Genomic DNA, 22,321 nt, shown 5'->3' with positions numbered 1-22,321 from the left:
GAGAACAAAGTCCCCTCCCGCGCATTGCTCTTCGTGTTTCTCGGGCTACTATTTAAGAGCTTTTGGCTAGATTTTATTTTATCTTTTTATTTTTTGGAACTGGACATGCACAGGCGTTAAACCGGGGTGGAAACAGAATTCTGAAATGGCGGAAGCTGGAAGGCAGGTGGATTGGGCTTCTGGGTGCAGTTGAACGAGGTCTAAACCAGAACATGATACCGAGATGACCCCCCACGTGCAAGAGTCCATAGTAACCTACAGCCATTACTGTTCTGCCCACATGGCCCTGAAGAGGTGTGGGTAACTTATCACTGCCAGCACAGCTCAATAGGGCAATAGCAATACTTATCATTCAAAGTGCTTGGAAAACGCAGAAGAGGTGCAAAGCACTAAATAAAAGCGTCATTATTTTACCCACTTTATGAGGGCTGAGCCCCGCACAGCAGCTGTCTGGTATAATCTCTTTCTTCCAGCAGCCCTTGTTACTAGCACAGCGCTGCAGCGCCCTCCAGTGGCAGAGCGCTAGCGTGAATGACACAATGTGCCAAGACTCCTGACTACTCCATGCCTTGGGCAACAGTGCTTGCTTCCTTGGTGTAAATTAACACTCTGTCTGCCAAGTGTAAATAAATGAAAACAGAGCAGAACTGGTGTTTGCTTTTAACACCTGGGGAAAGGGCTATTATTCTCAGTTCTCTTTAGGAGGCACCAAGCACTGGCCAATCCAGGATAGAAGGTTCCTGCTGCCGTGATTTGTGTACCATGTTTAAATTGTACAATTGGACACAACAAATTCCTTTCTGCCCCTATTAGCTGACGTCACCCAGCGCCCCTTTCTCTAAAAAGCCTCTATGTACTCTGGTCTCTCAGGGCTATTTGTATTAAAATCGAAACTGCATTTATATAGCGCTTACTAACCCTGACAAGGCATTAAGCGCTTTAGAGTTTGTGTGTCAAAGTCTTTTGTATCTGCTAGAGGTACTCAGACGTGCAACAGCTCAAAGCTAGGGGGAAATGGGAGCCCTGGCTGCTGTTTGAATTATTGAAAATACAGCCTCTAGCCCCAGTGGCACTGCACCTGCTGCACCAATAGAAGCTACGCCCCTGCATTAGGAGGCAACTGAAACACTTGAATACATGCCGAACCTCTTGTTCTTTGACAAAAAGGCGCCTATCATTCATTTCATACATGACATAGTAAGCTTATCACCCCAAGGCGAAAATTGAGAATAAAAAACACAGGCACCCCCTAACCAAAGGAGTCTGTTTGCACTCATGGGGCCCTGATCATTAAACCGTCTACTTTCACTTTTGCACACATCAGTGACAACAGATGGATTCTGAGTGCGATGGGCCTTGTTAGGTCTATCTGGACCGCACAGCTGTGGCCAGATGTAATGTGATCAACCTGAAAAAGAGCTTTTTGGAGTCCTACAGAGAGGAGCTGTGTTGTTAGTCAGGAGGACATGTTTTGATTGGGCAGAAGTTGTGTGCTTTCACTATCAAAGGACACATGGCCAAGAAATCAGTCAGGGAAATAGCGAACTTCAGAGCAGCACCCCAAGCCTCAGTGCTCTTGTGTCTGGACTCTGGGAAAGCTGTTCTATGTCCCCAGCACCTCAATGAACCCACCAAAAGGGTCCTAAAACACAACAACAGGCCTCATCAGGGGCATGAAGAAATTAAACTATACTGTCCCCTCCCTGAAGAAACAGAAGGGCTTCTCCCCTCTCAGCCTGCATCACATGCAAGAACACCAGAAATATCACCCCTTCCTAGTGGCCTGGGAAATTACAACTTCAGGAGCTTGGTAGTGCACTACAAGCCAAGACTGTGACTGGAAGCAAATTATTTGAAAAAGATAACAAAAGACTGGATTTCTTCAGCCACACTTCCAGGATCTAGAACAGCATCCTTCCCAGCACCAGATCTGCCCCCACCTTCCTGCCATATTGAGAGGATCTGAAGAAGCATCACTCCAAAGAACACCATATCTTGCAGCGGTAGAAATGAGCATCCTTGGATGTTCTGTTTCATAGTAAACAAGCCTGAATCTGTGTCCCCGACCGTTGCCTCATAATTAGCACTCTGTTGGTTTCTAGTTAGATTTGCTCTGCAAATATCCACAAATACGTACATATTTTGCTCTTGGTGTAAATACTATTTGCTTTATTCCGTATCATACAAGCAGCAAAAAAAAGTTCAAATGGATTTACATGCTTTTGTGTTTTTGCACCAGTACTTTGATATGGTCAATGATTTCTTTCTGTTTTCAGAAATCTCAGCTTTCAATTCCATGTATAAGCAGTGGTTTTTGCAACCAAAGACTTCTAGTTATGGATTTGTTAGGGGATAAATATGTATACATGTCCCAGAATGCAAACAAAAAAAAACCTATGCTGGATTAGGTTTTCATGCATGGAATTGTGAATCATGAGAGGTAGGTTTGTCACTGTCTTACTCTATCAGTTTAACACAGTCACTGTTCCCCTCTTGAATCAGCGTCATGTGGAGCTGGAGATCTCTCTGGGTCTATTCTCTTTCAGGAGCTGGGGTGCAGGTCACTGCCACTGAGCAGCTCGGTAAGGCAACGCAGGAGATGACGAGCCCACAGGTGAATGCAATGGCTGTATATTGAAATCTCGCATTTCATTTATTTATTTCTGTGCCTTTTGTAAGGAGTTGGGTTGTCACATTTTGCACAGACATGTATCATGCATCTATGCATGTTTTAACATTCTGCAAAGACCTGGACATGACTCTTAAGTGGAACTTTATATGATATCGTCAGTATTCATTGTTAACATGGTCCTTCTGCCTATGTTTACTTTGTTGGTTAGGGGTCATTAGGGCAGCTGTAGAACACATTTTAAAGTGTTTTCTTCTTACATGCACTGTTTAAAATATGTACTGATAAGGGGGAAAATACCAGCTTTAGGTGATTTTTCTAATTTCACAGGCAGCCCATTAAAATGAAGGTCGTGCAAATATATAACCGGGCAGGTAGCAACCTGAGTAAGGAGGATTTAAATGTCACCTGCTGTACACCAAGCGGACGGCATTCCTGCACAGTGATTCACTGTCCTGCACCGGAGACCTTCAACCAACACCAAGGTGCAAGATGAGATTTGTGAGTCAAGTCTTACAATGTGAAAAGAGAAACTACAAGTCCCAGAATGCAATTAGGTGCAGGCTAAAAAGCCAGGATTAGCTGAACTTGTTGCACCAATGGCCACATAGCAGCTATCGGAAGGCACTGGCTCAAACATGAGAGAGGAGGTGTGGTTGGCAGTCGGGAGGCTGAAGACTCCCCTGGGCTCGGGGTTTAGCCCAGATGATAAATGGTGTGTTTAATGCTTCGGCTGAAGCGTCACATCTGGATAATGGAAACGCTGAGATGCCAGCAGAAGGTGACGTGGCTCGTGCAGAACCGGAAGCACAGCCCCGGCAGGAGGGGTCAGAAAGGGGGCGCCATCTTTGGTGCTGATGCTGGCTGTCGGGGTGATAAATCCCAGAGCTGCAGGCCTCGGTGGCAGGCTGGGAGCGGCTGTCATCGCTCAGTCACGGTAGACTGGGGGCCCTGACTGTGATGGGCACGCACACAGATGTGCCCAGAAGTGAGAGCGTGGGGGAGGCTGTCTGTAGGGCAGCTATAGGCGCAGAAGGTATAGAGGCTCCATACCTTAGCAAACAGGCCAACATTTCAGAAGAAGAAAGTGGGAGATTAAAAAAAAAACAGGAGAATAGATTTCTCCCATTTACTTATATTGAAGCCTGAGTCGGTTTTATTGGCATGTATGGGACTTGCAAGGGTGCTGCTGCAGGATCGGATATCTAAAATGCAATTATACGATTTTTCCCAACCTGTCAGAAACTGGCGTAAACGCTTTGGCGGGCTCTGAAGCATGTTTTGCACTGGCCTGCAGGAGCAGGTCACTGGCAGTGCATACTCTGAGTCACACAAGACCAGTCCCTGTCGGCTGAAGCCTCCAGATCAACTGGGTTTTTAGATACAGGAATCAGGAGGCAGAAGACTAGAACAAGCATTGGCAAAGCCAATAGATTTTGCAGCTACTAAATCCACTGGTTTTGTCCATGTTCTTTTAGATGCTACACAAGAGCGCAAGCTGCTATGCAATTTGGCACCCAGCGGTGATTGCGTCATAGCATTTGCTTACTGTGTAACATGTCTAAAAAACATTAATAAAACCAACACAATAAACCCCCCCATTTGAAATAAACTGCAAGGAGAGCCTGCCAGCTCCCCATTCGCAGAGAGGGTGTCTCTCCAGTTTCTAAGCAGCCTGGACGGGCTTGTTTATTGCTGCCTCTGATTTCGCTGTTGCGGCTTCATGGCAGAGGGCCCTTGTTGTGTTTTTGTAGTGCTGACGAGACAAATAAAAAATTCAACATTTCTTTAAAAAACAAAAAACGGGAAAGGGAGGGTGGTCTATTAATAGGCGGTTGGACTGACAGGACTCTCGCACAGGCTCCGTGAGTACGTCAGTGGTGTCTAGTAAGGCTTTTGACAGTTGAGTCCTTACTGGGCATTTCTGGGGCAGAACTCGGCAACTAGCAGATCCTCGACACGCATGTTTGTCGTCTGTTTGTTAAAGTTCAAGGATGCAGAGCCGCCTACCGTTAAATTAAGTTATCTGTAAAAAAGAGGCATTACTGCACGCGACACAGCCTAGAAAAGATTTGTTAAAATTCATGCTATTAAAAAAAAGTTAAAAGTGCTTTGTGGTAAAAAGAAAATAAAGAAAAAAATAGCTGGACCTGCATCACTGACCAGCAACCACAAGGAATACAGATTCTGAGATGTTCCCTTTGATAATGTTGTGGTATGGTCCAATTAAGACGTGAATTAGCCCAGAAGGTATAAGATCATGTGTCAATTAAAAATTAGAGAAAATCCACATGATGGCAATTCAACACGTCCCTTGACAAATAACGCTCAGCAAGAAATGCACGCTTTATCAATACTGCACATGATGCAATTAGGTGAGGAAACCATGCTGTTATGAACACGTCTACATATATGTGCTGAATGGCAGAGATCTCCTTATATTTTCTAGCTAGCGGGATGACTGAGTCACTTAAACGCTTGACGGAGACATCCTCCGAGGCCAGCTTCTCGATAGCTCCCACCATGCAAAGCCTTCTCAGGTGGTCCGCGACTGCTTAGAACATTAAGAAATATTAACAAATATTGACAAATTAGGTCCCCAGCTGCCAGTAATGACTCAGGCGGGGTGTCACCCGATTCCGATGATGCTTCAGTGGGGGTCCCTGGGTTCCATTAATGTTAAAGTGGGGGTCCACAGAAATCAAAAGGTTGGGAACCATTGGTGTAAAGCATTGTAGGAAACTATGTATTATATAAAACAATGTTAGTGCTTCTCAACACGTTTCAACATATGCCTAATTTGATCTTGTTCCAGTATGGAATCATCACTTACACATGTGCACAGGGAACACCTCTGATCCCCTTGCTGCAGCAATGACGAGACTCCTCCTACACTCAGTGTCTGAGCTTCGGTGCTCCTGCTACAAGCACGCTAGCGAGAAAAATACTTCTGGCATGTTATCCATTTCTGCGCTGTATAACCCTGACACAATCATTTCTTGGCTCTTTAATAACAGGCGTTGAAATTAATATTCTGTATTATAAATTTTTCCCTCCAGGAAAGGCAGGCGGTGGTGGGAGGGAACTCATGCTTTCGAAAGCAGCGACCACAGAGGAAATTATTTTAGGAAAAAAATACTTACTTTCACACTCAGTGTAACCTGTGAAGGGGGAGCCTTTTCATGGGGGCAAAGACATCTCACAGGGAACGCCAGCTAAGCAGCCGTGAACCCTGAGTGCCGGGGACGAAAGAAGGGGCCTGCAGACACACTCGCATGGAGAGCTAGGTAGCTAATAAAATTGTAAAAATGCGGGGGGCAATTTAAACAAAAAGTACCATTATAAGCGTCCAGCTGCCATGAGTGGAAGGAGACTGGTCACCGGAAGGAGTACTTGGGACAGTCTCCACAGCACGAAAATAGAAACCAGGAGGAGGCGGTAACCAACAAAAAGCCACGTAATAGCCAGCTAATGGTAAGTAGAGCGACGTGGAGCCACGTGGGACCAGTCAATGGTAAGTAGAGCGATGTGGAGCCACGTGGGAGCCAGGCAATGGTAAGTAGAGCCACGTGGAGCCACGTGGGAGCCAGTCAATGGTAAGTAGAGCGATGTGGAGCCACGTGGGAGCCAGTCAATGGTAAGTAGAGCCACGTGGAGCCACGTGGGACCAGTCAATGGTAAGTAGAGCGATGTGGAGCCACGTGGGAGCCAGGCAATGGTAAGTAGAGCCACGTGGAGCCACGTGGGAGCCAGTCAATGGTAAGTAGAGCCACGTGGAGCCACGTGGGACCAGTCAATGGTAAGTAGAGCGATGTGGAGCCACGTGGGAGCCAAGCAATGGTAAGTAGAGCGACGTGGAGCCACGTGGGACCAGTCAATGGTAAGTAGAGCGATGTGGAGCCACGTGGGAGCCAAGCAATGGTAAGTAGAGCGATGTGGAGCCACGTGGGAGCCAGTAAATGTTGAGTAATGTGACGTAGGAGCAACCTGGGCGCCAGCTAATGGTAAGTCAAGGTTAATAATGGGTGGGCTCTAAGCCCCTTTTAAGATTTTTTTTTTTTTTAATACAAAAGATTTCGCAAGCACATTGCATGCGCTGTGCATGTGAAACCTAAAAACGGTAGTCTCCCGCCTAAATTGGGAGGGATGGCATGTATGCTTTCCTACCTAGTTAGGCAATACAGAAAATGTTGCAAATATCAAAGTAAAGGGATGAAGTACAACTTGGTCTCACTGTGATCATCAAAAGGGTTTTTAAAGCTAGGAAAATATCAGCCTCAACATTGCATACAGCTTTAGAATTTATATAGCGCTTCAAAACCATGATGAGAAGTGAAGCGCTTCGGTTTGCACTGAGTTCTTGTGAGCTCCCTTCAAAATGCTAACAGTTTGGATTAAATGGGATGTGGCAGGTGTGGTGTTTGGGAAACAGACAGATTCTCCGATCATTATGCCAGATGTGCAAAAGCATTTTGCAGCCTCAAATCCTGCAATTCACAAAATCTCTAGTTTTGTGAGTGTAAAGTAAACATTTTCAACGTACTGAAACTCTTTCACGATTCCGAAAGCCCTTTTCGAATGCAAAGTAGCTTACTGACTCCTTCTGAATTGCAACTAGGAAGCGTGTGGAACGTCCCCCTCTTAATTGTGAATCACAGTGAGATGCATCAGTGGTTGGTGTCCACAATCGGGCCGCAAACCATTGAAAATTCACAAACTTTTCAAAGGAGGTGGTAACAGATTTGCAGAGGGGAAGCTTTCCCTGTAGGACAGCTTCCCTGTTGGGTACTGGTACTGTATTTTATTGTAATTGCATTTATACAGCGCTTACTACCTCTGATGAGACGATGAAGCGCTTTAATCAAGCAGCCTCAAAAGTAGCAGGTGGTTGTGCCTGGACCCCTGCCTGCTACTCCAAAGCCTTATCAAATGTGAAACCAGTTTTTACATAGTTTACTTACATTTTAATGTATGGAGGAGGCTATATACACACAAATAAGTGTTTGTAGTCGATTGTGCAGGTAGTAGAAATCATAATACACATTGCCTGGAGCATCACAGGAATTCTGGCTTTACCTGAGTGTGATCACAGCTCGAAGAACAGTGTGAAATTATCCTTTATGGTGGGGAGAACAATATTCATATTCACTTCCACTGGCCGACTGTGTGTGTGGATTTATTTTAAAGCAGCATTGGTTCCTTTATGGGAACGCCAGTGTGGTGGTCAGCTGTCCATGCAGGCCACTACCCCTGAGTTTGTAGCCAATCACAAGCGATCACAAATAACACCTGTCTAATTAATATTCATTAGGAAGGTTGTTCTGCCACCCCCTGCGGCTGGAGATTCTGCACCATGACCTAATAGTATGTCGTTGCATTGTAAAGTTACAGACAGGTTGTAATTAGTGAGTGGGCAATCTGAGCCCATCCTCTGGTCAGTCCATCGGCCCATCGTGTGGTGAACTTGAAGGAGCGCTGACGCCAGGCCTGGAGCTCTGGTGGGCCGTAGGCTAGGCATGGGCGGGCATCACCAACTGGGCCTCTTCTGCCCCCCTCTGGTGTCTGCCTCCTGCAGGGTGGGCTGGCTCCAACATTGTGCCAGGGCTGATTTTGGATTCGGCGAAGGGCACAGATTTAAGGAGGCACAAAAGATTCTGGGCAGCAAGTGAACGAAAATATGAAATCCCAAAAAGGCTCATGAAAGGCAGGGAGATCTGGAGAGGGGCAGACAATAATCCGAAGAGAGGGGCAGACTTCTCTTAAACCTTTGTGAAGATGGCGCGCACTGGTGTGGGGCAGTGAGGCTGCAGAACTGGAGGATTGGACCTACACTTGTGCTCAGTGTCCACGACAGAAAAGTACGACGAGGAGCTACATTTGAGCTGAAAAGAAGTAACGAAGAGTGGTGGAAAGTAGCCCTTTCTCGGAGAGGAGGGGCTCCCGGGGGCCGGCTAAATTAAAATGGAAATGACAGCCGCACCAGAAAGTTGCAAAGATTACATCACCGCCTGTGAAGTTAGGCGCTAGAAACTGGGCAGGGCCTTGGAGAACCCCACAAAGAGGGAGCAGGGTGGAGACGGGTAACAGTGGCGGGAAAGGTACCCACTAATTCAGGAACGTAGTTACAGACCCTAAAACAGATGGGCTGTGGGGTGAGAGAAGGCCCACTGACTGAATATGTTTTACAGGGGGACTAGCACGGATCTAGCCTTAGCGTAGCTTGGGCTGCAAGCCCTACCCCTCGTGCTACTCATTCCAACCCCGTTGTCACTCTGAGCACTGACATTTTAAAAGCAAGGACGGGGCAGCCTTTCCAGGCTGCAGGTGGCTGTCAGGGCCTGTTGTTAGTAGCAGAATGCATTAATTAGTTTGCAACGCTGACCTGTATGTTACATGGGTAAGCCTTCTCATTGAGAGTTTGCCAACAGTTGCGAAGTTTTCATTTCACAGAAAATAAGTCTTCACTCTGAATTATTTCCCGTAATTCACGGTGCTGAATTCAGTTGAAGGATATTAACTGCCTTAAAGCAGAGGCCGAAGTGGGCGGAGTCTATGGGGAACAAGGTGCCCTGTGCTTTTTGTTTTTTAATTTGACAAAGATGGTTCCCACGCTTTTTGTTAAAAACAACCATCGATGATCAGTTAATGCTGACTTTGGGATGAGGGACAGAGAGTTGAAGAACAAACAAGCCTTCTTGCCAGGGTGCCTGCTTCCTGAAAGGGATGTAAAGCGTGGAATGGGTTAATCAGTAAATGTAAAGGGTGCATAGAGGCCAGTACATTATTTAATTGATGAAAGCACTTGAAGCCTCATAGTGTCAAAGATGTATTCCTTTTTATACGTAGTGGGCTCAGAAGAGCGTTCTTTTAATGTACAGCTGCAAGAATGCGCTAGGAACAGCCTGACTGCGCATTCCTAAAATATATGTTTTGAATGCACTTGTTTCCTCTTAAGCACTAAGGGCCTAGGTTTTGGCGGACGGGTTAGTCCGTCACAACGGTGATGGATATCCCGTTCGCCGAAATATAAATCCCATGTGGAATAATCTGATTTATATTTTGGGGGACGGGATATCCCTCACTGTTGTGACAGAGTAACCCGTCTGTCCAAACCTAAATCAGGCCCAAAATCTTTTCCCACATTTTGCAGTAGCTTATTTTATACTCTGGAATATCATTTTAAAATAAGGACTTCCACGTTCACAGTGCTTACCATCACTGGTTTGGACCTCTTGGCACTATAAATATGCAAGTCACTGTTCCCTGCTGCGCCAATCGGGATTAAATTATGTGAAAATATGATTACACACAAAGACATCTGCAATGATCGCATTAGAAAGATAAGGTTTTGTAATGTAAAAGCGCGCATTTCCCACCGATTTGCTTCAATTCAATTTATTTTTTATTTAAGGTGTGCAAATATTTTATATTCAGTTATCTGAAGGTGAAAGACTAACAAAACAGTTAGGGACCTTGCATTTTTTTAGACACATATTTCACCCCACCCCAAAACTTTCTGACCGCATCCCAATTGCACTCAGGATCATACTTGCTATATTTCTTTTATGTACTTCAACCACTGTCCCAACAAATAAAAAAAACGTAAATGGATGGTAACACACCATTTCCTCTTTCTTTCAGTGCCTGTAAAAAACACTTTGACCATGACTGTGGTGGTCTCAGAGCATCAATTAGACCCCTGATCAGCTACCCCTTACAGGCTCATCCTTGATGCAATCATCTGCCAATGAATCTCCTCAGTGAGTAAAACTGTCAATACAGAACCCCGGGCCAGATGTATCAAAGGGTTTTACCAATTTTTTGTCTATGGGAAAATGTGTTCATACATATGGCCCCCATTGAGCAAAACGTTCCACGGTCCCACATTGCACTTTATTTTCTTCCTTTATATAGATCTTGGGTGAACCTACCCCATAGCGTCAATGTTGCGTCCCATTTAAATTTTGATTTATATGAATACACATTGTTGCATAAAACGCATTTTAAATATTAGTACATTAGCTCCAACAATAGCACACATTTCCCAAACATTGAGAAACATCTGCAGTCTCAGGCAAACAAAGAATGCTAAATGGGTAACGCTCAAATGCTTCAAATCATTCTAACTAGTAATATCAATGAATAAATCATGAGAAATAAAAAATACATAAGGAGGAACGTGTACTACGGGCCGATATTGGCTTCTCGTGGTGAAATTTATAAACCACTTGTGGTTATAAATGTCACTACAACCCCTTGATGGCAATATAGGTCCACAGTTAATCATTATCTATCTATCTATATATGTATATATATATATATATATATATATATATATATATATACTGTATATATATATAGTTAGGGCCATGTTTCTATAGGAAGGGTGTTTTTTGACTTGCCTATATCTTTGGCACCGTTTGACGAATCTTCACGAAAGTTTCCAGAAAAAGTGTTGCAGTGATTCTTGTTGTGTATGGAAAGTTTCAGGGTGATCTGTCAAGCCAGGGTTGAGAAAAAGGGGGCTTTAAAAACTTTGCATTTCTCATTTTAACTCCTATAGGATTCTTTAGAGACAACTAAAGGCCGAACCGCAGGACGGAACTGCACCAAATTTGGCAGAAAGCTTGCTGTCAGTACGCAGATTACGCATTTGCTTGTTTGGTGTGAATCTGCTCAGCAGTTTTTTAACTATTGAAGGGAAAATAAATTTGTATATATATGGCCGCAAGTAATTCACGAAATTTGCGAATTTTTTGTGACTATGCATCTAAAAAGAAGCATTGCAATTGGCTGATAGCAACCTGACTTCAAAGTTGCAGCTGCCATTTTATTTCACAGGACACGGTCCCGAGGGTGAAAATCGAAATTGAAAGTGGCATAATGGGTCAGGGTGAAGGTACCCTGACCCCAGGGGCGTGATATAGGTGTGTTTTAGGTGCAAATTATGGGTTTAAAATAATTTTGCGTCACCATGTGTGATATTCATGAAAATTCAGGAATTTTCCCGAATTATTCACAAATGTGGAAAAATTTGAAAGGAAAACAACAGACTCATTTATACACTAATTCATTCACTCATACATGCACTCAGAGAGTCATGCATCCACTCACACCCAATGAGACTCACACACCCACTTTCAGACCCACTTAAGCACTCACGCACCCAACCACAGACCCACTGACAAAGACAGCCCTGTGGCCAACCTGCGCTTCATACAGCCAAAGGCCATGCATGTCGCAGGTTTGGGGGTTATAAGGGCTTGGCCGCAGCCCGGGCCTTGCGACCAACCCCCACTGCGCATGGCTGAAGGCCATGCACAGTGGGTGCTGGAATAACGTAGTGTTTAAAATTGCTTCACGTTCAAAAAACATTGAAATTCACTGAAAAAAACAAAGGTTACAGGGACGTTATGGTTAGGTTCTGAATTTACTAGTACAAAACCATAGCAATTCAGCAGTAATAGTTAGAGTTCTTTTAAGTAACTGTAACTGGCGCCCTACGGTAACTATAATTGCGCCTTCGTCATGCACAGCGAATTACTCCACATATTATGTCATTGATGAGATCTTGTATGGATGGCATCTTTGATATTATCACTGCAACATTTGCAATAACATTATTGATAAGAAAACTACATGGCAAGGGCGCGAGTTACAGTTCAGGGTACCTTACGCTATAATCGGTAGCGCTACGAAATAGGGCGCCAAATTCATCATCAATTTAAAATGCAGTCTGCTTTGTCTGACATAAACAAAATGCTCATTCAGGTCCCGCCCCGCCCACTAAAACAGTTGTACTAATATTTTGACAAATAGAAATGAAGCCACAATGTGCTTAAAGAGTTTCTTGATATATTCAGTCACAGCATGGGACAAAAGCGCTCAGTGGAGTATCAGATGTATCCCTCATTCTAGCCCTTTGACGAGGGCATACTCTTGTTATGTGTTAGATCTATTTTACATATATACATTATAAAGAGCACATGCCACGCGCTCACCCATGACAGGCAACTGGTGGAATTTGTAGCTAAAACATAAAACAATCTGGAGGGGTCACAATCGAGTGCTATCCCTAGGGTCACTGATTGCCAAACGATAGGTGGTCTTATGTGCGCCCCATCGAGGGGGCGGGGGTCTACCAAGAAGCAAATGCAGGCTGCTGGGCAGAGTCACCCCTGCAGTCCAGGGCCCCAAGAGAGTTGTTTTACTGGTGATCGCCTCAAACCCCGCTCAGGGCCCACCCTTCGGGCCCTGCTCGCGACGCTCTCGGAACCTTTGTATTTCATAAAACCCAGAAGGGAGAGGGGGTGTCCAAGGCTGAGCGACAGGCCCCGCCCGCCAGGCCCCCCTTTGGGGGTGTCTGAAGTCAGCAGCCGCGCCACAATTAAATCTACAGACGATCCCATCCGTTGACTCACTGAGGCAGAAATCAGGCACCAATGTTTGTTTACGTTTAGTTCACTTTCTTAACTGCTCATCGCCCAATAACAAAACCCAGTACAAAGAGATTTCAAGCTCCACCTGACGCGTTGCGGCCTCTGGGAGCTTTCTCGAGGCCTGTGCTTGGTACCCGTCTATCACTCTGCTGTTCATCTTACTGAGGTCGTAATAGCGCCATTGATTCTCATTATTACCACCAGACACTCGCAGCGTTGTGATGTGGGATAGCCAAGTGTTCCCTAAACACAAGCCGATATTGTTCAGCGTAAGGAGCCAATGCATGGAAAGCGCTAAGGGCTTCTCCTGGTGGCCGAGGCGCTTTATCGTCAACAGTCAGGAGCTGAGCGCAGACTCCGGTGTTTATTCACCCACTCATCCCGCAGGGGGTAACCGTGCGGGCACCGGCCCTGGCAGCAGCATGGGAGTTCCAGAGCGTGGCCACACATACAGGACTCTCGCTTCATACATGACGCAAGCAAGCGATAACAGGTACCCAGCTCTATTGGGGGTGGGGGGGCGGGGGTGGCATGGGCTGGTAAATGCCCCCAGAAGAATCCATCTGATTGTATCCACCCCTCCCTGTCCGTGAAGCAAAGATCCCCTCGCCCTGGCACCACAATACCACAATCCTGGCGCTTCACCTGGTCATCTTTCCTTAGGTGGGCCCGCCTGGCACTGGCCAGATACCTGGTGTGGTGGTGGTGGGGGGGGGGGGGGGGGAGGGGGGGGATGCTCGTGCCCTCACAACTGATGCCTCTCCCATTTGTCGTGGAGGGCCCTGGCATGGGTGGCGTTGAGCAGCGGTTCCCCACCCTGTCAGCTGAGCATCCCTGCCCCACCGCGAGCCAATTATATGCAGAACTTGTAACCTGCGCCCCCTGGCACAAGGGGAATGGTGCCCACCTTACACACACTTGCCCATCTCATAAGGACCAGACCCCGTCCCTTACCTCGCAAACAGCAGCAGCCGGGCTTTCCATGCAGTCTTAGCCCTACCCCGTGGCATGCCAAGCCCCCTGGCACACAGGGAACTGGTGCTTACCGTGCACACACATGCCCATCTCATAAGGACCAGGCTTCCACCCTTACCTCGCAAACAGATGCTGCTGCCGGGCTCCCCTTGCAGGCCTAGCCCAACACTGTTGCTTGCGCCCCTTGGCACACAGGGAATGGTGCCCACCGTCCCACACTTGCCCATCTCTAACGGGATCAGGCCCCGCCCCTTACTTCCCAGCAGACGCCGCAGCCGGACCAGACTCTCAGTCCTATCCATACCCTGTGGCATGCCAAGCCCCCTGGCACACAGCGAATGGTGCCCCCCATGGTCACACTCGCCCATCTCTAAGGGGCTCTAGGGTCCCTTACCTCCCAGCAAACGCCGCGGCTGCACCCGGGCTCCCCTCTCAGTCCCATCCATACCCAGTGGCATGCCAAGCCCCCTGGCACACAGCGAATGGTGCCCCCCCATGCTCACATTCGCCCATCTCTAAGGGGTTGAGGCTCCGTCCCTCACCTCCCAGCAAACGCCGCGGCTGGACCCGGGCTCCCCTCTCAGTCCCATCCATACCCAGTGGCATGCCAAGCCCCCTGGCACACAGCGAATGGTGCCCCCCCATGCTCACATTCGCCCATCTCTAAGGGGTTCAGGCTCCGTCCCTCACCTCCCAGCAAACGCCGCGGCTGCACCCGGGCTCCCCTCTCAGTCCCATCCATACCCAGTGGCATGCCAAGCCCCCTGGCACACAGCGAATGGTGCCCCCCCATGCTCACATTCGTCCATCTCTAAGGGGTTCAGGCTCCGTCCCTCACCTCCCAGCAAACGCCGCGGCTGCACCCGGGCTCCCCTCTCAGTCCCATCCATACCCAGTGGCATGCCAAGCCCCCTGGCACACAGCGAATGGTGCCCACACTTGCCCATCTCTAAGGAGCTCAGGCCTCGCTCTTACCTCCCAGCAGACGCCTCCCTCGCCGTCCTGCCCCGATGGCGCCCCGGTGCCCTCCGTATGCTGCCCGCGTCCAAGGCCGCCTCCAGGCGCAACCTCAACAAAGAGGGGGGCCCCGGGCAGCGGTCAGCCTCCTCCGGGCGCCCGGCGGAGGCCGCCCCGGTGCACCTGCCCCGGCCGGTACCCGTGCGCCATTCCACGGCCGTGCCAGGAGGGGCGGGGATGGGCTCAGCAGACGGCTCCGCCGCGCCGCCCCTTGCCCGTCAGCCCCCACCTGCCTCCTGCCCGGGGGGGCCTGCGCGGCAGCCGTGGGGCGGGCACAACCTGGCACTGCCCGCGCAGGAGGCGCATCTCACGGGGAGGACCAGCAGTCCAGGGACCGGGGGGCACTCGGAGGAGGGTCCTCTGAGCTTCCAGAGGGGGATCCACTACCCAGACTGGGGTCACCCGAGGCTAGGGGGGTCCATCTCAGGCTGGGGTCCTCTGAGGCTAGTGGGGGTCCATCTCAGGCAGGGGGTCCTCTGAGGCTAGTGGGGGTCCATCTCAGGCAGGGGTCCTCTAAGGCTAGTGGGGGTCCATCTCAGGCTGGGGTCCTCCGAGGCCGGGGGGGTCCATCTCAGGCTGGGGTCCTCCGAGGCCAGGGGGGTCCATCTCAGGCAGGGGTCGTCTGAGGCTAGTGGGGGTCCATCTCAGGCAGGGGTCCTCTAAGGCTAGTGGGGGTCCATCTCAGGCTGCGGTCCTCCGAGGCCAGGGGGGTCCATCTCAGGCAGGGGTCCTCTGAGGCTAGTGGGGGTCCATCTCAGGCTGGGGTCCTCCGAGGCTGGGGGGGGTCCATCTCACGCAGGGGTCCTCCGAAGCCAGGGGGGGTCCATCTCAGGCAGGGGTCCTCCGAAGCCAGGGGGGGTCCATCTCAGGCAGGGGTCCTCCGAAGCCAGGGGGGGTCCATCTCAGGCAGGGGTCCTCCGAGGTCAGGGGGGGTCCATCTCATACAGGGGTCCTCCGAAGCCAGGGGGGTCCATCTCAGGCAGGGGTCCTCCGAGGCTAGGGGGAGTCCATCTCAGGCAGAGGTTCTTCTCTAATCCTGCGAGAGCGCAGGGATCCCCCGCGCATGCCCGCACACACCTCTGAGGCCAAGTGGGGGTCACACCGTGGATGCTGCGTGCACGGCTGGGCTCAAGCACCCCGCTCCATCACTAGGGTACCACTTGCGCGCGCACGCACTGACTGTTATGTGCGCCCACCCTCACACACATAGTCACTCACACGCAGGCTCCGTGCGCACAGTTAGAAGCACTTAGACACACAGGCCGCTCACATCTATATATAGACATACACAAACACACACAGGTACCCACATACAGTGCAGTCACTAGCACACATCAAGAAACATATTTCCACTCACTCACGTTTTCAGGCAGTCAGTGCACACAGACACACACACATGGACAGACATAGCCAGCTACGGATTGTCACTCACACTCCATATACACAGACATTCACCCTCTCTCTCACACACACACACCCATTCACATACACAAACATACGCATTTCACTCACGCTTCTTGCACACTTGCATACTTACACACACCCTTGCACACATAATTGAACAAAAACACAAACACCTTCACAGATGCAAGCACACATATGCGCGGGGACACACCCCACGTACACACACAGAGACATGTACATATACACAGATGCACACGTATAGACAACGACACACACACTGGCATACCCAAAGGCATACACAGACATACTCAGACACACATTTCCACCCACACTCCAGATATACAGAGGCAGGTACCCACACAGATGCACACACAGATATACACACACCCTTACACACTGACAGTTTCATTCACACTTGATGCACACACACGTATACACATAAATATACACACTGACAGTTTCACTCACACTTGATGCACACACATATATACATATACACTGACAGTTTCACTCACACTTGATGCACACACACGTATACACATACATATACACACTGACAGTTTCACTCACACTTGATGCACACACACACATATACACATACATATACACACTGACAGTTTCATTCACAATTCTTGCACACACACATATACACATACATATACACACTGACAGATTCATTCACACTTCTTGCACACACACATATACTGTACACATACATATACACACTGACAGTTTCACTCACACTTGATGCACACACACATATACACATAAATATACACACTGACAGTTTCACTCACACTTGATGCACACACACATATACACATACATATACACAGACAGTTTCACTCACACTTGATGCACACACACATATACACATACATATACACAGACAGTTTCACTCACACTTGTGCACACACACATATACACACTGACAGTTTCACTCACACTTGATGCACACACACACACATATACGCATAAATATACACACTGACAGTTTCACTCACACTTGATGCACACACACGTATACACATACATATACACACTGACATTTTCACTCACACTTGATGCACACACACATATACACATAAATATACACACTGACAGTTTCACTCACACTTGGTGCACACACACGTATAAACATACATATACACACTGACAGTTTCACTCACACTTGATGCACACACACGTATATACATACATATACACACTGACAGTTTCATTCACAATTCTTGCACACACACATATACACATACATATACACACTGACAGATTCATTCACACTTCTTGCCCACACACATATACACATACATATACACACTGACAGTTTCACTCACACTTGATGCACACACACATATACACATAAATATACACACTGACAGTTTCACTCACACTTGATGCACACACACATATACACATAAATATACACACTGACAGGTTCATTCATACCTCTTGCACACACATTCTCTTACACACATATAAGCACACACCGGTACTGGCACACATACACCCAGAAACATATTCACTCATCCTTCTTGTGTGGGTGCAGTCACACACACAGACTGTCACACACTCACAATCTTACCCCCTCATCCTCTTTCTCTCCCTCTCTGCCTCTCTCTCTTCTGTCTCTCCCCCTCCCTGACCCTCTATCTTTCACTCTCTCTCTCAATCTGTTTGCCTGTCTCTCTTTCTTTCTTTCCCTCTCTTTCTATTTCTCTCTCCCCTCTCTCTTTCCCTCCCTTTTCTCTGTATGTCTGTCTCTCTCTCTCCCCCCCCTTGCCTCTCTCTCTGCCTCTCTCTCTCTCAGTCTCTCTTGGTCTCTGTCTGTCTCTCTCTCTCTCTCTCTCTCCCTGTCTCTCTTTCTCTCTCTGTCTCTCCCCTCCCTCACTCTTTCTCCTTCTATCTTTCCCTCTCTCTATCGCCCTCTTTCTCTCTGTCTTTCTCTCCCTGTTTCTCCCCTCCCTCTCTCTATCTTTCTCTCTCTCTCTCTCTCTCTAGCTCTCTCTCAGTCTCTCTCCCTCTCTGCCTTTCTCTATCTTTCTCTGTCTCATTTTCTCTCCATCTCTTTCTCTCTCTATATATATTTCTATCTCCCTCTTTTTCTCTCTCTCTCTCAATATCTCTCCCTCTGTGTCTCTCCGCCTTCTCTCTCTTTTTCTCTATTTCTCTCCCCCTCCCTTTCTCTCTGTCTCTCTCCCCTCTCTTTCTCTGTCTCTCTCTCTCTCTCTCTCCCTCACTCTATCTCAGTCTCTCTCTCTCTGTCTCTTTGACAACTGCTGATGGGGGCAGGAGGGCCCCATTAGTATTCCAGAGACGCAGCCTGGAACATCTGATGCTGGGAATGAATGAAAGGGGCTCTCCCCCGCCCCCTCCCTCTCCCCGACCTCCTTCCCACCCCTCTCTTCCTTGCAGCCTCCCCGCCTTCCCACCACAAGCTCTCCTTTTTCGTTCGCTTCATAATCAGTCTCCCCTTCCCTCCTTCGCCTGTCTCATCTTCATGTCCCGCTATCCCACGTCCCCAGCTCCCGCTGTCTGTCTGTCTCTCACTCTCCAGTCTTTCTCTTCTCTCCACATGTTCTCCCATCTCTGCCGCCCATCTGTCTGTATCCCTCCTCTCCCAGCCCCCCGCCCATCCTCTCTTTTGATGCCCTCCCCTCTCTCCTTTCTCCATCTCCCTGTTTGGTAGCTATGGGGTCATCCACTGATCCATGGTCTCCTTATTTCATCTACTCATTCCTCAGTCAAAGGCTGGCACTCCCATAACGAGACCTAAGGCAGCAGCCTTAGTGCTCAACATGAGGTGTCATCAAATTACAACATTACAGGCGAAAAACGACAGTTATATTAGTGATGGGGATGCGCCAACAGCGAAAGGATATTTACCTTGCAGCAATAACGACCGGTTGATAGCCCCTGGATCCACAGATCTTCAAACCTGAATCCACTAATTACATATTTTCACTCTTTCTGGTTTGCCCCACGCCCCCCCTTTTTCTTTCACTCTCCCTTCACTTATTGAAACTCTTTCAGAATTCCCTTTTTGTTCCCTCCCTTCCTCTTTGGTCCATGACGTTTCCCTTTCCCTTCCCTACTATTCTCCTCAAACTAAATATCACTCCTCGCCCCCTTCCTTACACATTCTCCTCCTGATTTTCTTTTTATTTCCATCTCCTCAAGCTCTATTCCATATGTCTCCTCCATTTCTTTCCCATTGTTGTATTGTATTGTAACATTTTGTAGCGCTTACTATCCCTATGTGGGTGCTGAAGCGCTTGCATATGTGGGTAGTGTGCCAAACCGTGTATTGTGTGGTTGGATGTTGTCTTTGTTTTGATCCTGTGTGGGAAGTGTTTCCATGTTGTGCGTGATGACCACTGAGGTGCGGTTATCGTGTTATGGGACGCAGCGCTTAGAGGCATGGTGGATGAAGAAGTGTGAGACAGACATGCAGTTTATGCTTTCAGTCAGCTGGCAGCTCTGATCAGCTCTTAAGGTCCCTTTATGGTGCTTCTCATGGTCACAGGTCACCCAGAGGGTTGTCCATTCAGAGATTTTTGTTCATATTTAAGGTTCCTAACAAGCATGGGTCGGCTGCAGGTGGTACGGACTTACAATCATCCCTGTGTAAAGGAGCAGTCGTAGAATGCGGTTAGTTGAGACTTGCTCTGGTGGAGTAAATTAAAGTCGTGCGTTGGCCAGCAGCATGTGTCAGATCTCTTCAGTTACTCCACGCCTGTTCCGATGGTAATGGGTGGTTTGTGGCTGTGGACTGGTACAGTACTGGGCGATGGACATGACGTGGACCGGTTCTGCCTCATATGAGGGTAAAAGGGCCAAGCAGTGTAAGGGAATTTTTTGAAAATAAAATAAACAATGACCCCAGTACCATGGAAGCTTTCTTTCCTGGTGAGGGGGTCACTTTGCAGTTTTCACCGCCAGTTACAGTCAGGTTTAGCCTGGTGGCCGACAATTAAAATTGTCCATGTGTTCACCTTCTCTAAATAGAGCGGGCGAACACATAGCCAAACCTCCGACGGCCCTTACTTCAGCGTGCCATCGAAGGTGTATGTAGGTGACGTACACAGAGCAGTTTCTGCACCTACATTCCGCAGTTCTGCCCCACTCTTGATGAGGTGGGCGGAACTTCGCTTTCACAGAGAGGGTACTCCGTTGCCGCTGATGACTTTCCCGCAGTAATAGTTCTGCGTTTCACTCACCTTATTGCGGGTAGTGTATTCAGAAGTATGCCTTCTTTCCCCGAAGGCCCAGGACACATGTTCTGACAAACCTGGGCTTCTCTGCTTTCCTGTTCTGTTTGTTGCCTTTTTTCTGCAACATTTGGTCACTCTCTCTTGGTCAATGATAGTCTTTGCTTTTGGTTTTTATATCTGTCCATTGCCTGTTTCAGGCTCCAACCTGCTGTCACGATCCGGAACTTGGCCAGTGGGGGTTCTTCAATGTGACCCTCTACCAGGGTGCAAAGTTGCTGTCTTGCAATCTCCTTCAGTCTAACTTCCCTCTCGTTTTCTCTCTCTATCTCACTCTCTGTATCTATTTATCCTTCTCTCCTACCTCATAGTACTTCTAACAATCCCGTCTCTTTCTCCCTCCTCTCTTGTCTATTTCTACACTGTTCTTCTCATGTTTCTGTCCTGCTCTCACTATGACCACTTGGCTATAGTTGCCCTAAGTGGAAAGAGTTCTGTGCTCACTGTGCCACTGGATTCAAGCTAGCCTGGCTGATGAGGGGTGATACCCCGAAACCAGTCCCAGGATGCTTGTTTCTGGTCCAGGGAGGACCTGGCCTGGCAGTTCCTTTCTGGACTGTTCCCACGGGGAACAGGGTCAAGACTGATTTGTATATGGCTGGGTTCAAACTGGGGTGGCGTGGTGGGCAAAAAAACAATGGATTAAACCCGGGTTTGTGACTGAGAGTGAATGTTTGACAATGTTCAGCATTTCGCCCACCTTTGCCTTTACGCAATAGTGTGCTGATAAAAAAAAACAGAAACATTTATTTTTCCTTTCTAAAACTACCAAGGTTGCTTGAGAACTATTTTGTAGATAAAAGATGCCCGAATCTATCCAACATTAAGAGAACTTATTTTTTTAATCTTTAAGAATAGGGTATTCTAATGAAAACATTTCTTAGGGTATCGAATACCCAGGCAAAGTACAGTACCAAATTACAACAATGCAAATTAAGTAGCTAACCAAAGTCTGCAATAAGCAATAGTTAAGGTAGATTTTAAAGAGAAAGGTTTAACGCGATATGCTCAATTAAATTCCATTCAGGGAAAAGGGATAGATCAATATCCCAAAACCGCTCTGAGCCTTGTTCACCAATAAAATCTGTATACTTTTTGTGAAAATCAGGCAGACCCATTTCACCATTGAAGCTTGAAGTTTGAGTAGCTTATTCTGTCCATCAGTTATTTCAAATAGATTTATTACTTAATTTTCAATTTGTTCTGAAAAGCAGATAGAAGTTGTAAAAGAAGCAAATGCAAGAGGTGCAATTTTTGCAGAGATATAACCATTTTGATAGTTTAATTTTGACCCACCAATTCCAATGAAGTGAAGACAACATACATTTTTCTTGAGTGTAAAATGTCTAATTTCAATGAACCATTTGTTTAATAGAATTAGAAAACCCAAGACCAAGTTCTTTAAATTTAGATTGACACCAAATAAGATCAGTATTAAGCAACATATCAGATGTACAGAAAACACCTAAGGGAAATAATTTATGATGATTTAAAGTGTAACCAGAAACATAAGCAGAATCAGAATTAATTTTAAGAACAATAGGAATAATATTGGAAGGGTCCTCAACAAACAATAACGCATCATCAGC

At 47.5% G+C, this 22,321-nt stretch overlaps 1 protein-coding gene across 1 annotated transcript in view; it reads right to left on the bottom strand.

The window, feature by feature from the left end:
* Positions 1–15,291, bottom strand: part of CCDC120 (coiled-coil domain containing 120) — a 228,639-nt gene extending 213,348 nt beyond the window's left edge. The window contains exon 1 of the mRNA XM_069209516.1: positions 15,019–15,291. The gene's annotated coding sequence lies outside the window, so the exon portion shown is untranslated. The remainder of the gene's footprint in view (positions 1–15,018) is intronic.
* Between the last annotated feature and the right edge of the window lie 7,030 nt (positions 15,292–22,321).

This window comes from Pleurodeles waltl, chromosome 10 (genome assembly GCF_031143425.1).
Source record: "Pleurodeles waltl isolate 20211129_DDA chromosome 10, aPleWal1.hap1.20221129, whole genome shotgun sequence".
NCBI classification, from domain to species: domain Eukaryota; kingdom Metazoa; phylum Chordata; class Amphibia; order Caudata; family Salamandridae; genus Pleurodeles; species Pleurodeles waltl.
Note: the sequence above shows the minus strand (reverse complement) of the source record. Positions and strands in the feature narration are given on the sequence as shown.